At 36.8% G+C, this 20,258-nt stretch overlaps 1 long non-coding RNA gene and 1 pseudogene across 1 annotated transcript; both read right to left on the bottom strand.

Annotated features, from left to right (window-relative positions):
- Positions 1-14,369: 14,369 nt before the first annotated feature.
- Positions 14,370-14,629, bottom strand: LOC138349125 (uncharacterized). Its single transcript, XR_011221712.1, has 2 exons — positions 14,494-14,629; positions 14,370-14,408 (listed from the first exon to the last, which is right to left on the bottom strand). It is a non-coding gene; the product is annotated as an uncharacterized lncRNA (long non-coding RNA).
- Positions 14,630-14,986: 357 nt separating this feature from the next.
- Positions 14,987-18,471, bottom strand: LOC112941676 (pleiotropic drug resistance protein 1-like; annotated as a pseudogene).
- Between the last annotated feature and the right edge of the window lie 1,787 nt (positions 18,472-20,258).

The following is a 20,258-nucleotide window of genomic DNA, read 5'->3' as shown; positions in this document are numbered from 1 at the left end:
TATACCATTAAATTTATAGAAAAATTACAATTTCAAACGAAAAAAAGAAGTAAATAAAGACATGACATCCATAAAAAAGACATCACATTAAAATATATAGACAAAAATATTTTCATTCTAATTGAATTACATTTTGTTAAAAGTAGACTTATTCTAGACAAAACATGACTTACTCTAGACGAAACATATCATATGTATAAAATACTATAATCATATAATAATAATAAATAAGACAAACAGAAAAGAAGGCATGAATATGTTAAGAATAAAAATAAACTATATTATTCAATGTATCATTTAGTCATTTTTTACTATACATTTTTATTTTATTTTTACTTTTGCACTTATTTTGTATCTATCTATTACAGTTAAGTACATGAATTTTTTGAATATATGAGATTACGTATAAAAAAGAAAAAGTACAAATATGTTGATTTAAAAAGATAAATAATTATCAAACAATGAAAAAGACATAATTATTATTCTACGGGATTTAACATGTTTACCCTCAAAATAATTAATGATAAATACAAAATGTGATTAGCTTTACTATATATACCTTAAAAATAGAAGAAATGATGAATACACAAATACAATAATCAACTACAAAGTTATATTTAAAAATTAAAAACGATGGAAATGTGAAAAATAAATATTTACTTATAACTTCATATTGGAGTATATTCATCTTGTAACTATCATAATTTACATATTTCTCAACAAAAAGAAGATGAATGTGCACGAAATTTTAAAGAATACAAATAAATAAAATAGTAAGAATTCTTATAATTACAAACTGGTAATGAAAATTTTACAAGGGATGTAGACTAACCTAGTGTAGTATGCAAGATGATTACAAACTTGAATAAAACAAGGAATATATATAATGTGGTGTGAGTGTGTTTGATAGGCTCTTCATTACCCCCACTTATCTTACAAATTAAAGTTGAAAGGTTATTAGACTCTTCATTTAACGACCTGTTTAGTCGTTTTGAGCAGCAGATTTTATTTCTGGAAAAACAGGCTGAGGCGACGGACCCCACGACGGACCGTCATGGGCACGACGGACCGTCGCAGGGTCTCGTTTCAAAACACTTAGAAGATCTGAAATTGGGTACTGAAAATCGACTCTCTGAACTTCGTAACGGAGTGGCAGGACGGACCGTCACAGGTGTGACGGACCGTCACAGGTGTGACGGACCGTCACAGGCCATTCACCCAAAATCAAGTTTCTGAACTATGCGACGGACAGCAGGACGGACCGTCGCAGGCGCGACGGCCCGTCACAGTTTGCATAATCCCAGTTGGAGTCGGATTTCTAGTTAAGTTTTAAAGGGGCGTTTTGGACTATTCCTGCTATAATTATATATTTCGTGGGTTGATATTAATAACTCAAATTCTTGGGGGTTAAAGGAGGTAACCTTAAGTTAATTAGTGGGGTATTATTGCCATCTTTTATTCTTAATTATATACTAATTAGGGTAAAAGAAAGAGGGTTTGAATAAGAAAACAGAAAGAACAAGAAGGGAGAGAGAGAAACGATCGAGAGAAGAGGAAAGCACCAAGCTTTGAGGATTAACTTGCTTGATTTCAATTCTTCGGTGGAGGTAGGTTATGGTTTTCATGCTATTCGTAGTAAACTCTTAATAGTGAATGATATGTGTTAGTAGTATTGTAAACCCTTCTATATGCTTAATTGTATGCTTGCATGAATGATGTGATTATGTAATTATGAATAAATAAGCATGATGAAGCTATTGAATCTCAAATCTTGAAAAGAAACCCTAATCTACTTTGTTAATGATGATGCCTTGGTATAAAAGAAGGCTTGATGAACGAAAGTAGTGAGATTAGGGGATCGGGTGCCACGTTCCGGTACCAGGATATAATATGAGGATCGGAGTGTCACGTTCCGACACCAGGATAGAATATGGATCGGGTGCCACGTTCCGGTACCAGGATAGTATATGAGGATCGGGTGTCATGTTCCGACACCAGGATAGAATATGGATCGGGTGCCACGTTCCGGTACCAGGATAGAATATGGATCGGGTGTCACGTTTCGACACCAGGATAGAATATGGATCGGGTGCCACGTTCCGGTACCAGGATAGTATATGAGGATCGGAGTGTCACGTTCTGACACCAGGATAGAATATGGATCGGGTGCCACGTTCCGGTACCAGGATAGAATGAGGATCGGAGTATCACGTTCCGACACCAGGATAGTATATTGAGGAGCGGAGTGTCACGTACCGACACGAGGGGAATAAAGATAATGAATCTTGAAATATGTTAATATATCCAATCTAATGAACTAAATTCCCAAATGAGTATGATGAGGAGGTGTGAGTCCTCATTGATGTGCTTGATGTTGTAACCAAGGGTTATGGTAACTGTAAATGCTGCATGCTAAGGATATTAGTTGATTTTATGATATTGCTTAATACATACTATTTTCTATTTTGAGTTGGCCGATGATATCTACTCAGTACCCGTGTTTTGTACTGACCCCTACTTTTATGTTTTCTTCTTGTTTATTTGTGGAGTGCAGCAAACGTGTCGTCGTCTTCGACTCAACAGTAATTAAAGTCAGTCTTACTACATCGGAAATTCAGGGTGAGCTAATGCTTCTAGCTTGGACTGGATCTTCTTCTTCAAGTCTTGATGCCTTGAATTCCGGCATGGACTAGCTTCTTATGTATTTTTAGCTTCTTAGAATACTCTTAGTTTAATAATTTGATTATAGATGTTCTTGTGATGATGACTTCCACATTTTGGGAAATAATAGTATTGAATTGGTTTATTAATGAGTTTAAGTCTTCCGCATTACTTTATGTTGATATTACATTGAAATGTTAAGGTTTAGATTGGTTGGTTCGCTCACATAGGAGGGTAAGTGTGGGTGCCAGTCGTGGCCCGGATTTGGGTCGTGACAAACTTGGTATCAGAGCATTAGGTTCGTTGGTCTCATCACACAAGAACAGGTCTAGTAGAGTCTTAAGGAACGGTAGGGGGACGCCTTTACTTTTCCTTGAGAGGCTATAAGACTTTAGGAAAATTTCACTCTTTCATTCTTTCTTTCATGCTACTACTTGAGTCCAATTGGTATCTAGGCGATACGAATTGGTATCTGACCATCTTCACTCTCTTTCGCAGATGGTTAGAACTAGAGCAACGACTACGCCAACACCAACACCGGCCAGACAAGAAACAACTGAGCCAGCCACTGGGGCTGTGGCTCGAGGAAGAACAGCGGCAAGGGGCCGTGGTAGAGGTCGTGGGAGGACGTCCTCTAGGGGAAGAGGACGAGCGCCTAGCCCATCTGATACTAGGGCAGTGACTCCTCAACCGACTAAGGAAGTAATAAGAGAAGGGGAGGATGGGGAAACTGAACAAGTGCAGAATGAGGGATTGCCACCCCAACCTACCCCAAAGATGATCAATCAGGTTCTGGCTTATCTTAGCGGGTTATCTGATCAGGGCCAGACACCCCCAGTGTTTTCTACACCAGCACCTCAGGCTCCGGAGGTACAACATGCGGCTACTATGGCTCCCCGCATGGATGTTCCAATTGAAATAGGCATGTTTCCACGTCTGACTACTGGGCCTATAATGACAAATGATCAGCATGAACTTTTCAGTAAGTTCTTGAAATTGAAACCTCCAGTCTTCAAGGGTGCGGAATCTGAGGATGCTTACGATTTTCTGGTTGACTGTCATGAGCTACTACACAAGATGGGTATAGTAGAACGATTTGGTGTTGAGTTCGTGAGTTATCAGTTTCAAGGGAACGCCAAAATGTGGTGGCGGTCACATATTGAGTGTCAACCAACAGAGGCACCACCTATGACTTGGGCCTCATTCTCTAGCTTGTTTATGGAAAAGTATATCCCCCGAACTTTGAGGGATAGGAAAAGGGATGAGTTCTTGAGCCTAGAGCAAGGTAGGATGTCGGTCAATGCATATGAGGCTAAGTTTCGTGCATTATCCCGGTATGCCACCCAACTGTGTTTCAGTCCACAAGAGCGAATTCACCGGTTTGTGAAGGGGTTGAGGTCAGAATTGCGGATTTCGGCCTTACAGATAGCGGCAACGGCAAAATCCTTCCAAGAGGTGGTAGACTTTGTGATAGAAGTGGAAGGAGTGAAGCCAGACGACTTCACTACGACATCGACATCAAAAAGGTTTCGAAAGGGAGGTGAGTTTAATGGTGCTTACACTAGAGGACAGGGTTCGGGAAGTTACTCAGTCCGACCAATTCAGTCTTCACTACAGACTGTAGTTGGGGGTCCACCTCCGACCGATCAACACTTCTCTGAGAGACCTATGCATGAACCCAGAGAGTGCTATGGATGTGGGGAGATTGGACATATTAAGAGATATTGTCCAAAACAGAGTTACAAACCTCCAAATGTTAGAGGTAGAGGTGGTCATGGCAGAGGCCGTTATTCTGGAGGACGTGGTGGTCGAGGAAATGGTGGTCACCAAAACGGCCGAGGTGATGGGCAAACTGGAGCCACTACATCACAACAAGGTAGGGGCAACGGACAGACTAACGATAGGGCCCATTGTTACGCTTTCCCTGGGCGGTCTGAAGCGGAGGCATCTGATGCTGTCATCACAGGTAATCTTTTGGTTTGTGATTGCATGGCTTTTGTATTGTTTGATCCTGGATCCACATTTTCTTATGTATCTTCCTCATTTGCTAATGGTCTAACTTTACATTGTGAATTACTTGATATGCCTATTCGTGTTTCTACTCCGGTGGGTGAGTCTGTGGTAGTTGAAAAGGTGTATAGGTCTTGTTTGGTGAACTTTGTGGGGAGCAACACTTATGTAGATTTGGTTATCTTAGAAATGGATGATTTTGATGTAATTCTGGGTATGACTTGGCTTTCTCCGCAATTTGCGATCTTGGATTGTAATGCTAAAACGGTGACGTTAGCCAAGCCTGGAACAGATCCGTTAGTGTGGGAGGGTGACTACACTTCCAATCCGGTGCGTATCATCTCCTTTCTTCGTGCTAAGAAAATGGTTAGTAAAGGGTGTTTAGCTTTCTTGGCACATCTCAAGGATGACACTACCCAAGTGCCTTCGATTGAGTCGGTTTCAGTAGTCCGTGAGTTTCTGGATGTGTTCCCTGCAGATCTTCCTGGTATGCCACCAGATAGGGATATTGACTTCTGTATCGATCTCGAACCGGGCACACGCCCCATTTCTATACCCCCTTATAGAATGGCTCCCGCAGAGTTAAGAGAGTTAAAGGCACAACTTCAAGAGTTATTGAACAAAGGCTTTATTAGACCAAGTGCATCTCCTTGGGGTGCTCCGGTTTTGTTTGTAAAGAAGAAGGATGGGAGTTTTCGAATGTGTATAGACTACAGACAACTAAACAAGGTAACCATAAAGAACAAGTATCCTCTTCCCCGCATTGATGACTTGTTCGATCAGTTACAAGGTGCTTGTGTCTTCTCTAAGATTGACTTGAGATCCGGTTATCATCAATTGAAAATACGGGCAACGGATGTGCCAAAGACTGCTTTTCGAACGACGTATGAGCATTACGAATTTGTAGTGATGTCTTTTGGTCTTACGAATGCCCCTGCTGCGTTCATGAGCTTGATGAACGGGATTTTTAAGCCATATTTGGACCTCTTCGTGATCGTATTTATTGATGATATATTGGTATACTCAAAGAGCAAGAAGGAACATGAAGAGCATTTGAGAATGGTATTGGAAATATTGAGGGAGAAAAAGCTTTATGCCAAGTTCTCTAAGTGTGAGTTTTGGCTAGATGCAGTGTCCTTCTTGGGGCACGTTGTTTCTAAGGATGGAGTGATGGTGGATCCTTCTAAGATTGAGACAGTGAAGAATTGGGTAAGACCTACTAATGTGTCAGAAATAAGGAGCTTTGTTGGGTAAGCTAGCTACTACCGTCGATTTGTCAAGGGATTCTCTTCTATTGCTTCCCAATTGACGAACTTGACTAAGCAGAATGTTCCATTTGTATGGTCGGACGAATGTGAGGAAAGCTTTCAGAAGCTCAAGACTTTGTTGACTACCGCACCTATCCTTACCTTGCCAGTAGAGGGTAAGAACTTCATTGTTTATTGTGAAGCATCCTATTCGGGTTTGGGTGCCGTGCTAATGCAAGAGAAGAATGTGATTGCTTATGCTTCAAGATAATTAAAAATGCATGAACGTAACTATCCAACTCATGATTTGGAATTGGCTGCGGTAGTGTTTGCATTAAAGCAATGGAGACACTATTTATATGGGGTTAAGTGTGAGGTCTACACGGATCATCGTAGCCTTCAGTATGTCTTTACTCAGAAAGATTTGAACTTGAGGCAGAGGAGATGGATGGAACTACTGAAGGACTACGACATCACTATTTTGTATCATTCGGGGAAGGCGAATGTTGTAGCGGATGCTCTAAGTAGAAAGGCGGGAAGCATGGGAAGTCTAGCTCACTTGCAAGCTTCTAGACGCCCACTGGATAGAGAGGTTCAGACTCTAGCTAATGACTTGATGAGATTAGAAGTAAACGAGAAGGGAGGATTGTTGGCTTCTATGGAGGCAAGATCTTCCTTTCTTGACAAGATTAAGGGAGGACAGTCTGATGATGAGAAACTGCGCCGAATTCAAGATAAGGTATTGCGAGGAGAGGCTAAGGAAGCACAAATCGATGAGGAAGGTGTTTTGAGAATCAAGGGAAGGGTATGTGTACCCCGCGTCGATGATTTGATCAACACTATTCTGACAGAGGCTCATAGTTCAAGGTATTCTATACACCCGGGTGCAACCAAGATGTATCGTGACCTAAAGCAACACTTTTGGTGGAGTAGAATGAAGCGTGATATTGTTGACTTTATTGCCAAGTGTCCAAACTGTCATCAAGTAAAGTATGAACACCAAAGGCCCGGAGGAACGCTTCAGAGAATGCCCATTCCGGAATGGAAATGGGAGAGAATTGCAATGGACTTTGTGGTTGGTCTTCCAAGGACAATGGGTAAGTATGACTCCATTTGGGTGATTGTTGATAGGTTTACTAAATCTGCTCATTTTATTCTGGTTAAGGTGACTTACAATGCCGAGAAGTTAGCCAAGATCTATATCTCAGAAATCGTTCGATTGCATGGGGTTCCACTATCCATTATATCAGATAGAGGTACGCAGTTTACTTCCAAGTTTTGGAAAACATTGCATGCGGAATTGGGTACTAGGTTGGACCTTAGTACTGCGTTCCATCCTCAGACCGATGGTCAGTCTGAGCGAACGATTCAAGTGTTGGAGGATATGCTTCGTGCATGTGTGATAGAGTTTGGTGGTCATTGGGATAGCTTCCTACCCTTAGCGGAGTTTTCATACAATAATAGCTATCACTCAAGCATTGATATGGCTCCATTTGAAGCATTGTATGGTAGGAGATGTAGGTCTCCCATTGGTTGGTTTGATACGTTCGAGGTTAGACCTTGGGGTACTGATCTCTTGAGGGATTCGATGGAAAAAGTGAAGTCTATTCAAGAAAAGCTTCTAGCGGCGCAAAGTAGACAAAAAGAATATGCAGATCGAAAGGTTAGAGACTTAGAGTTCGTGGAGGGTGAACAAGTCTTGTTGAAAGTTTCACCAATGAAAGGGGTGATGCGGTTTGGTAAAAGGGGTAAACTAAGTCCAAGGTACATTGGACCATTTGAAGTACTTAAGCGAGTAGGGGAGGTGGCTTATGAGTTAGCCTTGTCTCCAGGGCTGTCTGGAGTACATCCGGTATTCCATGTGTCGATGTTGAAAAGATACCATGGGGATGGAAACTACATTATCCGTTGGGATTCAGTTTTGCTTGATGAGAACTTGTCTTATGAGGAGGAGCCTGTTGCTATTCTAGATAGAGAAGTTCACAAGTTGAGGTCAAGAGAGATTGCATCCATTAAGGTGCAATGGAAGAATCGACCGGTTGAACAAGCCACTTGGGAGAAGGAGGCAGATATGCAAGAAAGATACCCACATCTGTTTACAGATTCAGGTACTCCTTTTCTCCCTTGTTTTCCTTCTTGTGATCATTCGGGGACGAACAATGGGTAAATTGATATCTATTGTAACGACCTGTTTAGTCGTTTTGAGCAGCAGATTTTATTTCTGGAAAAACAGGCTGAGGCGACGGACCCCACGACGGACCGTCATGGGCACGACGGACCGTCGCAGGGTCTCGTTTCAAAACACTTAGAAGATCTGAAATTGGGTACTGAAAATCGACTCTCTGAACTTCGTAACGGAGTGGCAGGACGGACCGTCACAGGTGTGACGGACCGTCACAGGCCATTCACCCAAAATCAAGTTTCTGAACTATGCGACGGACAGCAGGACGGACCGTCGCAGGCGCGACGGCCCGTCACAGTTTGCATAATCCCAGTTGGAGTCGGATTTCTAGTTAAGTTTTAAAGGGGCGTTTTGGACTATTCCTGCTATAATTATATATTTCGTGGGTTGATATTAATAACTCAAATTCTTGGGGGTTAAAGGAGGTAACCTTAAGTTAATTAGTGGGGTATTATTGCCATCTTTTATTCTTAATTATATACTAATTAGGGTAAAAGAAAGAGGGTTTGAATAAGAAAACAGAAAGAACAAGAAGGGAGAGAGAGAAACGATCGAGAGAAGAGGAAAGCACCAAGCTTTGAGGATTAACTTGCTTGATTTCAATTCTTCGGTGTAGGTAGGTTATGGTTTTCATGCTATTCGTAGTAAACTCTTAATAGTGAATGATATGTGTTAGTAGTATTGTAAACCCTTCTATATGTTTAATTGTATGCTTGCATGAATGATGTGATTATGTAATTATGAATAAATAAGCATGATGAAGCTATTGAATCCCAAATCTTGAAAAGAAACCCTAATCTACTTTGTTAATGATGATGCCTTGGTATAAAAGAAGGCTTGATGAACGAAAGTAGTGAGATTAGGGGATCGGGTCCCACGTTCCGGTACCAAGATAGAATATGAGGATCGGAGTGTCACGTTCCGACACCAGGATAGAATATGGATCGGGTGCCACGTTCCGGTACCAGGATAGTATATGAGGATCGGGTGTCACGTTCCGACACCAGGATAGAATATGGATCGGGTGCCACGTTCCGTTACCAGGATAGAATATGGATCGGGTGTCACGTTCCGACACCAGGATAGAATATGGATCGGGTGCCACGTTCTGGTACCAGGATAGTATATGAGGATCGGAGTGTCACGTTCCGACACCAGGATAGAATATGGATCGGGTGCCACGTTCCGGTACCAGGATAGAATGAGGATCGGAGTGTCACGTTCCGACACCAGGATAGTATATTGAGGAGCGGAGTGTCACGTACCGACACGAGGGGAATAAAGATAATGAATCTTGAAATATGTTAATATATCCAATCTAATGAACTAAATTCCCAAATGAGTATGATGAGGAGGTGTGAGTCCTCATTGATGTGCTTGGTGTTGTAACCAAGGGTTATGGTAACTGTAAATGCTGCATCCTAAGGATATTAGTTGATTTTATGATATTGCTTAATACATACTGTTTTCTATTTTGAGTTGGCCGATGATATCTACTCAGTACCCGTGTTTTGTACTGACCCCTACTTTTATGTTTTCTTCTTGTTTATTTGTGGAGTTCAGAAAACGTGTCGTCGTCTTCGACTCAACAGTAATTCAAGCCAGTCTTACTACATCGAAAATTCAGGGTGAGCTAATGCTTCTAGCTTGGACTGGATCTTCTTCTTCAAGTCTTGATGCCTTGAATTCCGGCATGGACTAGCTTCTTATGTATTTTTAGCTTCTTAGAATACTCTTAGTTTAATAATTTGATTATAGATGTTCTTGTGATGATGACTTCCAGATTTTGGGAAATAATAGTATTGAATTGGTTTATTAATGAGTTTAAGTCTTCCGCATTACTTTATGTTGATATTACATTGAAATGTTAAGGTTTAGATTGGTTGGTTCGCTCACATAGGAGGGTAAGTGTGGGTGCCAGTCGCGGCCCGGATTTGGGTCGTGACACTTCATTATCTACATTTAATTAGTACGAATATATGATGCATTAAGATTTTATTTGATGCATGAATTTAAATATAAATTTTACTTAATATTTAATTAATTAAATAGATATTAATATTAATTAATTTTAGAGGTAAAATAAGGGTAAAATGGTAATTCAACTTTGAGGTTAGAAGCTTCCCACTTATAATAATACTAGTTCCAGAAAAGTGTGTTGCACGTTTATTCCAAAATATTTTATATAAATTTTTTTTTGTAAATGACATATTTTCTCTACTTCAAATTTATTGATATTTACCAAAAAATTCATTGTTTTTACAATTGAAAGTTCATATATCATCCTAATAAAAACAACACAAATCCTTAATTATAAATTGACTAAAAGTGCATAAATGGTTGATTCATGTACTAATATGATGATTTACTATTCAATATTTAGTTTATTAAATAATTTATAACATTGAAATTTAATGTAGAAATAGAATTGTAATCTAACTTTTTCCTTACATATATACACACGATGATATAATATTATATTCTTAGTTTACTTAATTAATTGTTAATTATGTTTTTTTTTTCTTTTGTATGTGAATGGTTCATAAGAAGTTGGTATTATTTGGTATTATTGAAATTGTTAAAAGACTAAAAGATTGCAATTTATTCAACTCCTAAATCTTGTAAATCTTTATTTTTCTAATTTTTGGTAATTAAAATCCAAGTTTCATAATGTTCTTTTTTGGCATAGACAAGATAAAGATAAGACTTAGACTCAACAATTTCAAGATCCAATATGGATAAAACTATCACTACTACATGAAATTAGATCCTTTATAATACTCTAAAATTGAATTAATTAGAGAGTGTGATATAATAATTATAACTCATGAGAGTTATTTAAAAACAATTTCACAAATGAACTGAAATCAACATATTTATTTTGATTCCTACTTCACGCGAGTAATGAAATATTATTATTATATAAAATCAAAGAAATTAGCAAGTCATAACATTCTTGCAATAAACACAACTTTCAATTCTTCTTCAAATCAGAAACATCAAACATCTTAATAGAATAATACTCAAATGTAACTAAATAAATAAAAGCAATTGGAAAAAAAGAGCTATCAGTTTAAATCTTGAATAAACACACACACACTTTTCATTTATTCATGCCAATAACATTTTTAACTATATCTACCGGCCCTTGTATAGAACCCTTTAACTGACACATTAAAGATAAATAATGGAAAAGAAGAAGAGGACATGTGGTATTGTAACTCCAGAAGAAAACCTCAATGAATTTACCATGCTTCATTGAAGTGACTATTTATAAAATTCTATAAGTATACTTGGAAGTTGAAAAGTCCTTACAAACATTGAATTAATTTAGTAAGATGAAAAGTTATTTTAAAGTATTGAAAATGTTGAAATAAATAACAATTGCAAGTATATTAGTTCACCTCTTTGTATACCCAAATACTTCATTGATTTTTATTAAAATTTAAATATGCCATGAATGTGTAAATTATGGTGTAGTGTTGAATATGATGATTTTCTTTATAAATGATAGAATATTTAATTAATATTTTTATAATAATTTTATTTAGTGTAGGATAAAATGGTAATTCAACTTTTCACTTTGAAGTTCCCACTTATAATAATATACTAGTTCCAAACACGTGCGTTGCACGTGTTCCTCAAGCTAAATTGCATGAAGTTGTTGTAACGATGTGTTTGTATGACCTCTTTGATATTAAAGATGAAGAAACCACAAATATTGTGAAATAAAAATAATTATATGTTAAATGGTGCGTACATTTTGATTTAGTAATTTGCTGATAGAATAAAAATAGATCAACAAGAAAATAATTACAAATTAAAATAATTAATTAAGATAAATATATAAAAAAACTTTCACATATTTTTAAGAAAATATTAGGCAAAATAGAAGGCATACCATTATATAAGAAAACTCACATTTATAAGAAAACTTTCAAATTTTCTTTTCAAGAAAATAAAAAAAGTCTTTCTTTTGTAATGGAAGATATATGTACGTTTTTCTTGTAAAGACGGTTTAACTTAACTAAGAGAAAAGTAATTAATTAAATTGGACAATTTGAACTTAAACTTCATATTAGAATTAAAATGAATTAAATGAAAGAAAATGAAGGATAAGAATCAAAGTCTCAAACATCTTTACATATTTCACCTGTAGCTAGAGACTTTTAGTAGATGAATATGGTCAATATATTAAATTAAGTGTATTTAATTATTAAGTAACCCTTCAATTTCTTCAAATTTTATAATTTCAAAGAGTGTTATACTCTATACAAATTTATAGGATAATTCTAGTAATCTAACCTTAACTTTGTTGCTTCACACTTTTAATAGAACTAATAATTCTATTTTTTTAATAAAGTTTGTAAAATAAAATAGTAAATCAAGAAAAAGTACTTTAAAAGCTATACAACTTATGTGGTTATCAAAGCAAGAACAATTATCAATCATGCAAAGACTTAAATCATAAAACTCAAAGTCTTATTGTGTACAATAATATTTTATTTGTAGTTATTTATTTATCAAATAGGAAAGAAAATAGAAATTTTTTAATGGTAAATAAAAGAACACCTCTAAAGAATCAACAAAAATATTATAAAATGAAGCTAAAATTAACAATGTGAAAGAAAAAAGTAGTAACAATGTGAAAGAAAAAGAGATGACAACTTTCTTTATTCTCTTCCAATTATTCAAAATCTCTTCGATAGGATATAATTGAGGGACTCAAAGGATTGTCATGAATATGTCATTAACCAATTTCATGGATGAAAGGTGAAAGTAACAAGTATATTATTATGAACATCAACAAATGTATAATATCATCATTTCTAATATAATAACACAAAATAAAAATTCCACTTGAACACATAATAGAGAAATCTTAGCAGATCTTAGTTAATCTACAATAAAATTATCAAATAAATATTAAGATACAATAAATGAAGAGAAGTAGCTATCATCAAAACTAAGACAATATATATCATGACATAATTTACAGATCGAAAAATTAGTGAAGCACACAGTGGTATTTATAACCAAGATATATAAAAACTCAAAAGTCAAGTTAGAAAAAGATCATTAAAATATCATTAAATCTCTTTATTACAGAAGTGAAAGGACACTCTATATTTTATTCTTTAGAAATGATTAGATTTTCAAAACTATTAAAATCCAAATTTATAGTTATTCTTTAAAGTTAAAACATATGACTATAAGTATTCAACATATATACTAATACTCATAAAAGAATATGAAGAACCAATTTTGAAACTGTTAAAACATTTATTGTATGGTAGTCAATATGATACTTAGCATTTATTTAAACATATGTTTACATCTTTTTTTACACAAATTATTAAAGAAGTATTTTCTTTATTTAAAGATAAAAATATTTAATTAATTATATAAGATGAATTTAATTAAATATTTTATAGCCTTTTCATTAAATGTAGGGATAAAATGGTAATTCAACTTTTATGTTTTGAAGTTCATGCCTATAATAATGTATGATATGATATGATATATATATATATATATATATGATATATAGTTTCTAAAAAAAATTTCCTTGCAAGTATTTGTTTGTTAGCTGACGTTGCGCTTTCAGTTTCCATATTCAATATCCAGAGAAGTGCAAATGTTTATGTTTGTATATAGAGTAAAAAATAAATGCATATGAGATAAAGTTTTCCATTATTAAATTGATCAGGGAAAAATGGTGAAAAGAAAAAAGGAAACTTCTGTCATATGCTTACTTCCCAGAAAACGTAAAATATAGCAAGGTGAAGTACATGAAGAAGAGATAGCAAAAGAACTTGGTAACAGTCCACTCATATCCTACTATGACTGTCCGGATGAATAGGTAAAGGAGCTCAATTATTCCATGATATCAGTCGAGCACACAGAACATCAGTGGAGTACACAAAATTTTCAACAACAAGTTCCCATCTATGTGTAAAGGTTCGCCTTGCAAATGTAGTGTTTACTTTCAAGTGGTGTATGGCTAAATGACACCTCTTAATATAAGATACTTCCGCGACTGCAGGACATGACAGTTTGTCCTTTAGGCATCAGAAGGTTTCCAAGATTTTGAAGGAATCAGTGCCAATCCATCAAGGAATATGAATCTATACCTTCCCAAAAGCATGAAGGTAGAGCTGAATACATCCCAGCTTCTCTTTTCCTATAGAAAACTGTCCTGTCAATGGAGATGATTGGCTGAACTGTTGAAGAATTTCGCACACTAAGAAACATAACAGCAGCATACATAGAACCTATGGCATTGAAAAGATCTTGTTGCCTTCCCACTGAAATTTGGTGCAAGCAAAACATTAGACCTGAAACTAAGAGAAACAAATGTCTTCAAAATCAGGAGCAGTTCTTGTAGTGTACCTTTTTTATTTTTTCCCTCTTTACCCCTTGGAGCCAGGATGCCAGAATATTGTTCCAAACATCAGAGCAACAAAGATTGTAAACAGAAACATGACTGCTGTGTATGGAGGATTTCTCCAGTATGGTCACAGATCAGTGCTGTTTCCAGAGGTAAGTTATGCATTGTGTGAAGAAAGACTGAGAATACTTTGTAGGGAAGTATAAATCTTTTGACCCTGGGGCTAGCACACTTAGTTCCTTGATTAATGCTTTGTTTCTCCTGAATTATGTGGTAAACGAGTATACTTCAGAATCAAGATTAAACATGTCAAGTTCTGTTCAGTTTAACTAAAGTTTGATTTCGTTTCAAAAAGAATTTCATACTTGTACAACTCTGAGTTCTTGTACAGTTCTGCAGAGTCGATTCCAAGAAGTTCCCTTCTTGTGCTGCAGCAGTGATCTCCAACATCCATGTCGCAGGATTATAACCTTCTTTTGTCTAAGGTACTCCATCAATTCCCCGAGGCCAAAATTAAAGAGCCATTAGTTTTAGTACCTAGCCAGCATTATGATGTCAATTATCTTATCTACATTTTCTCACCTCGAAATACTTAATAAGCTGAAAAGAATGGTGTCCTAGTGGAACGACGTATGTTTCTTCACCTCCCATTTTAGAAGTAGCAGCTGCAGTTAGTTGTAGAAGAATTAGGTTGTTTGTCTCTAAATAAAAATTAAACAAAGAAAATGTATTCACCTCATCAAAAGCATCAAATATGTCAATGCTTGGCTAATGAATGGTTGCATACCACTGTTCGACCAGTATCTACTTCATTTCTCACTATCCTCATCACTATTGCAGCTGCCGTAGCATTTAGTGCTGAGATTGGTTCATCCATGAATCTTGTGGAAGGACTGGAAACAAGCTCAACTGCAATTGTAAGTCTCTTTCGCTATTCAGTTGATAGACCATTCACTCCAGGCAAGCCAACTACTAATTATCTTCATGGGGTTAACTCTACAAGCTCCATGACCTCTTCAATATACATCTGCAGCATCAATATATAGTTTAGGAGCTAGTTTCTATAAGCATTACCTGAGTGGTTTTTCTTATTTCTTAAATTTACCCTTCTAGTTGCACTGTCAACTTCCTGAGGCAACTGAAGCCAAGCAGAATATTGCAAGGATTCATATACTGTGTCACATGTGGTGAATGAATGTCAGTTTGCTGACAGTATCCTGCTATTCAAGCAAATGTTTCTTGCTTCATGGGGTACCCTGATATAGGTGATGCTTCCTTCTATATGTCCACCAGTTTTCCTTCTGGCTAAGACATCTATCATGGTGGTCTTACCAGCTCCAGTAACACCCATAAGAGCTGTCAAAACTCCAGGCCTAAAAGCACCACTTACACCTTTCAAGAGTTCAAGCCGATCCTCAGTAAACCTGATCTTTCATTTCCTGGAGTCACAACACTATTTTTATTTTGTGCAGGATAGGAGATCAGATCGAAACAAGTAGAGCTTTTATTGTCTGCAGCATTCACTTTAGAAGTAGTTTCAAACAGGTATATCACTGTAAATTTTCCAATGAGTAATATTGCAACTTAAAGGGGATCAAAAGGAAGAATTGTTCCTCTTTTCTTGTTCGTGTTTGTATCGGCCCCGTTGATGCTTCCTACTCTTGAGGACATAAACCTGGAAGATACACTTCGTAGAACTTCATTTCCTCCTGCCTTTTTGTAAACTATATCAAAAGATCTCCTTTCTCCTGTTGATAATTCAGTAGCTTCACCCCTTGTGTTGGCTATCCTTGTCTGTCACAGTTTCTTCAGATAGAATTGGCTGAGGTTTCCCAAAAGCTGCACAAATAGCTCTCCCACATAGTCAATGTGTATTCCTATTATAGATGGTATAGAGAATAAGTTGCATAACACGGGTTTCTGAATCCTTACGGTTGAGATAAGTTAGGGCCACTGAAAAAAGGAAATTGAAGAGCAAAACATATCCAAGAAGAGCTCCTACTCCTAACTAATACCAGCTTACTGATGGAAAGAGTCCACACAATTTTAAGTGTGTTTCACCTAAGGTATCTGTGGAGTTTGGAGGAAACTACAAACCAAAGAGAAAGGTGAGCTTTCAATGATGCAGCCTCGACAGTTTTTTTTTCGTTTTAATAGAAGTTCATAGTCTCTTATTTACATGCGCCCAACTCTTCCCGAGAAATTCATTGACAGCAATGGCATTTTGTGCATATATCAAAGGCAAAAACCAGCAGCCCCATATCCACCATTCTGACAGGGTGAACATATAAGTTGTATATTGTACTTGCAGTTTCTCAACACTGCTTGAAATGTTACCTCTAGATACAATGAATCCACCCATAACCATAACTGTAAGTAGTGCAAATGATCCTAGTGTGTTTGCAACTATTAGATTTCTTCCAACAGCTGCCAATAAGCAAAATAGTGCCGAGGCCATCTAGTCAACAGATATAAGAAGAAATATCTGTTTGAAAAACTTGCAAATTGTGAATCCATCTCCATCAGATTGGGAACTGAAAACATTGTTGCGTATGAATGAAAAAGACTGATTTTTACCTCTCACTATCTGCATCAAATCCTACTACATAATGAGTCATGCACAGCCAAATACAAACTTCTGCAAGTGTGATTGGCATCTTAAGAATCCATGTAGGTAGAGTATATGCACCAGTGTTACTAAAGGTGAAAAGCGGTAGAAAGCTCTAAGGTCCTTAGGGGCTTTAAGTGCAAATAAAGCGTGAGCTTTAATGAAAAAAGGCGCAAAGGGAGAAAAAAGTACAAATGTATATGTTTAGTCCAAGACTAATAATTATAAGCAAGAATGACAAATATATGACAAAAGAAATTGGAAAAAGAAATGGTAAAGTGAAATATCAATTGTTTAGTGTCGCAATCTTCATAAAGCTCATTGGTAAAGAAAAGTTTGTCTTAGAACCTTGATGACGACACTGAAGCACATATAAAGTGAGGCGAAGGCACTCAACACGTTTTGAGGCTCCCTCCAGGGCTTAAACACGCCTTTGATAACACTGATATGCCCAAGCAGAAAAGAAGAGAAATTCACCTTGTCTATAGAAGACTGGAAGCTTCACAATACTGAGTATCCATTGAACATAATCATCATTGCAGCAACAGTGCACCCAAGTACACACCCGCATCCCTTGCTTTATTCTTGTGCAGCTCCGTTCGTAGGATTAGTGTCGTTATTATGAAAGCCATTATGATAAGCTGGAAAGTAGAACAGAATATTTTGTTTACCGCAAGATTAGCATTCAACAGCTTTAAAGGGTAAATTTTTTTCAATCCTTTGAAATGTTACTCACTTGTATACTATCTTGAATATACAGATGAATGTATTTCTCTTCATAAGAAGGAATTCTCTCGCTGAGCAACCCTTCAGTAATTCCTTCTTGCTTACACGATACCTCTGTGTGGTTAGAGCAGCAGGGTGGCTCTGGGATTTGTGAAAAGGAACACCAAGCTCATCCCCTAGCTTCTGTCCAATGTGAAAAGACTGGAACTTGTCTGACAATTACAAACTTATAAGGTTCATCTCGATTAGCTTAGTATTGCTCTTGATCCTTCCGTGATGTTACCTGATATTAACACAAAAAGACTTAATCAGAAACCTGAAATGTTCCGCGATTGGGAATGAGGCTTACTTCTAGTAAGAAATCAGCTTCTCCTTTCCTCTCAGGACATCTGAATCACATGTACTCAAAGAACTCTAAGATGTTTTCACGTGAACCTTGGTAAGCAATTGGTCCATCTGATAGAAGAACTATGTCACCGACTAAGTTATAAGTTTCTCGTGCAGGCTGCAAGAGTGAGATCATAGTAGTTCCTTAAAGAGTGTAGATTGATTGCCTGATTGAATTCATTATCTGAAATGTTGTTGAACTGTCTAAGACAGTTGAAATCTCATCTGTGAATAGCGATATAACTGGTCCAACCGTCATCTCCCCTGTACGATATGTTATCATCATTTTTATTCCCTCAACCATTAATTACTACGGCTGGGTTCTGGATCATCAGGTTTTGCTCTAACTTGCAGTAACTCGCTTACTGTCCGTCTGAAATGCCTCGAAACATTTCATACACAGATGTCAAGTCTCAATATCTGCAAAATTTGCAGAATGAAACTTTGTATTGCAGGAAACATTTCTTCATTGAACTTGTAATTCAGGAAATGACTCTTACCTTGAGAATATAGTCTGTTACAACACTGGCATCCTGCCCTGCCTGTTGAACAAAAAACCAATATTCGAGTCATTTCTCATCAAAATTGACAAAGAGTAAGACTGAATTTTCATTGAGACGTCTTTACCTTCATAAAGATATCGACATCAGGATCAGGCTTAATGTTTGCTTCCTTCTCTCTGATAGACAGCTCAGCTAACATTTCCACATAGTTTTTTTTTAAAGAAAATGCCCAGCAGTCCAATTCTAGAGGTGAAACTTGCTTAATTATCAGAGTTCATAAGATGAGAAAATGTCTCCGACCATATCTGGGCCAACTCCTTGACATCTTGAAGAGAAGGCTAGTGTCTCCCTGACTGTTAATTCTCCGATATGAAGATCATTTTTGACTTATATAAGCAGATGCCCTTTGTGGTACAAACTCATCCATCCCATGACCATTGTATGTCACACTCCCGGACATATGAAAGCCTCAGAAAGAATGCATAAAGTTATCGACATGAAATTCGAGATTGCCTGAATTAAATTTCTAGTCTGTATATGACTTATGTTTCTTACTCTATGATCTCCATCTAGTTTTCCAGCCAAAGGTAAACAGCATGATCAGCACATTGCATGAAGTAATGACATATATCTTCAATACTATTTATGCTTGATAAAAGTTCAGATTAAATTACCTCTAAGATGTTAATTGTGAAGTTTAATATTGTAGGTACACCTCTATCGCCAACACAAGTTTCTGCATCTACACTCAGTTGATCGAAGCTCCCTACTTGTATTGTTGGAAGATCAAGATCAACTCTGTATCATTCAAAAAGCAAAAGACAACAAACACCTCATTGAGGCTTACACTAATAAAAAAAAAAAGACCATTAATTTATTTTGATGTCTATCAAAGTTCATAAGAAAATGTACGTTTAAACATTTGATATGACAGAATGTTAAGTCTGAAATGTTGAACATGACATTATGGAGAGAACATTTTACCTATCAATATGATTGTTTGAGCTTTAACAAGAACTTGTCATTGTCTTCCTCTGCAATTTCGACAAGTCTTTCAAAGATCAGTTATATCAACTTCTCTAGACTGTCCTTGTTCAGTTAATATACCTCTCCTTATACGAAGATACGTTGGAAGTTTCTCTATATATAGCAGCCCATTTTAATGCCTCTTCATCATCTTCTTCTTGAGAAGATGGTGAGAACACATCACATCAATTGTACTTCTGAATCGGGCGTTGCTCACCTTTAAAATGTCTCTAGCAGTACCTTCAATTGAAAGCTGCAGAACAAGTGAATATTGAAATCAAGTTGAATGCTAGGAACTGTTATATATGTTGCTTAATGAGCCAAGTCAAGTGTAGGTTAGGGCTATCTGCAACTTGTTCACTGGAGAGCCCATTCAACAGGATTTTCTTCATACCAGGGCTCGAAATCGAAAATCGAGAGCTCTATTTAAGGACCAGTGCACCTCAATTCATGTTGGTTTTCATCAACCATACTTGCTTTTATTTATTTGGAGATTATTTAATTCATTATTTCAATT

Source organism: Solanum lycopersicum, chromosome 6, assembly GCF_036512215.1.
Source record: "Solanum lycopersicum chromosome 6, SLM_r2.1".
NCBI lineage: Eukaryota > Viridiplantae > Streptophyta > Magnoliopsida > Solanales > Solanaceae > Solanum > Solanum lycopersicum.
This window is presented reverse-complemented; position numbering and strand designations above follow the sequence as displayed.